Here is a 1,234-nt window from a genome sequence, read left to right on the forward strand (position 1 = left end):
CTGTATGAGAACCCACTATTTCTGTCAGCCCAGATAAAGTCCTTTCAGACTTAGATTGATTTGCCAGAATCTTCTCAAGCATTGCTTCAACTTTCGAACTACCCTGCTCTGATGACTGCCCTTTCGGTGGTATATAAGGATTGGAACTCTAGTTCCCAAAATTGTTGCTGTTGTTGTAGCTCCCTTGGTTCGCACCACCATAGTTATTGTTGTAGTTCCCAGAGTTGTTGTAAGCACCTTGACCTTGCTGAGGTCTCCATTGATTCTGATTTTGATATCCACCTTAGTAATTCTGTCTTTGATAACTCCCTTGAGAGTTATGAACATAATTGGCATCTTCAACCTGCATGGGTGGCCCATCAAGGAATGGACCATCATGAGCATGGTATATCCCTTTTGGCAAAATTACATCATCCTCACAAACATTTACTTTTTTTATCTGAGATTCATCGAACTTCTTCGTCAGCAAGGAAATATTTGTTGCAAGCTCTGCCAATGTTTGCTGGGTATCCTGATTTTCCTTCACTATATTTTGGAGCATAGCACTACCAAATGGTACCACTTCAGCATTGTTTGAGTGCCAAGCCTGATTATGAGTTGTCAGCTTGTTAAGTATCGTGGTCACTCGTCGAAAGGTCTTGTTCATAAAACACCCATCAGCTGCATTGTTAGCTACTGACTGTGTCACTGGATCTAACCCTATGTAGAACTTCTCCATCAATATATTTTCGGGAAAACCATGATTAGGGCTCTTCTGCAAATACTCTTTGAACCTCTCCCAGACTTCATATAGTTGTTCCCCCGGTCGCTGTTTGAATTCATAAATCTTGTCGCGAATCTCAGCCTTCTTGCTAGGGGGGTACCACTTTGTAAGAAAAACAGCTACCATTTCTGCCCATGAAGTAATGGAGTTTCGGGGCAGCTTCTCGAACCATGTTCTTGCCTCCCAAGCTAAGGAATATTTGAATAACCTCAACCGAATAGCATCTTGTGGAACATTGTTCTGGATGTGATTAGCACACACATCCACAAAATTCTGCAAATGACGTTGAGGGTCATTCTCGGTAGAGTTCCGAAAGTATCCCTCAAGTTTCAACAACTGGTATAAAGATGAGTCAATTTTCACTGTAGCAGCTCCAACTCGAGGTTGAACAATAGCAGATGCATAGTCCGATTCATTCGCCTGATTGTTCAACCGATTCACCTGATTACCAGCACGCTGATTCTGCTGATT

General features: G+C 42.2%; 1 non-coding gene across 1 annotated transcript; it reads left to right on the forward strand.

Moving 5' to 3' along the window:
* Positions 1 to 734: 734 nt before the first annotated feature.
* LOC132618902 (small nucleolar RNA R71) lies at positions 735 to 840 on the forward strand. Its single transcript, XR_009574377.1, has one exon. It is a non-coding gene; the product is annotated as a small nucleolar RNA R71 (small nucleolar RNA).
* The last annotated feature ends 394 nt before the right edge of the window (positions 841 to 1,234 follow it).

This window comes from Lycium barbarum, chromosome 1 (assembly GCF_019175385.1).
Source record: "Lycium barbarum isolate Lr01 chromosome 1, ASM1917538v2, whole genome shotgun sequence".
NCBI lineage: Eukaryota > Viridiplantae > Streptophyta > Magnoliopsida > Solanales > Solanaceae > Lycium > Lycium barbarum.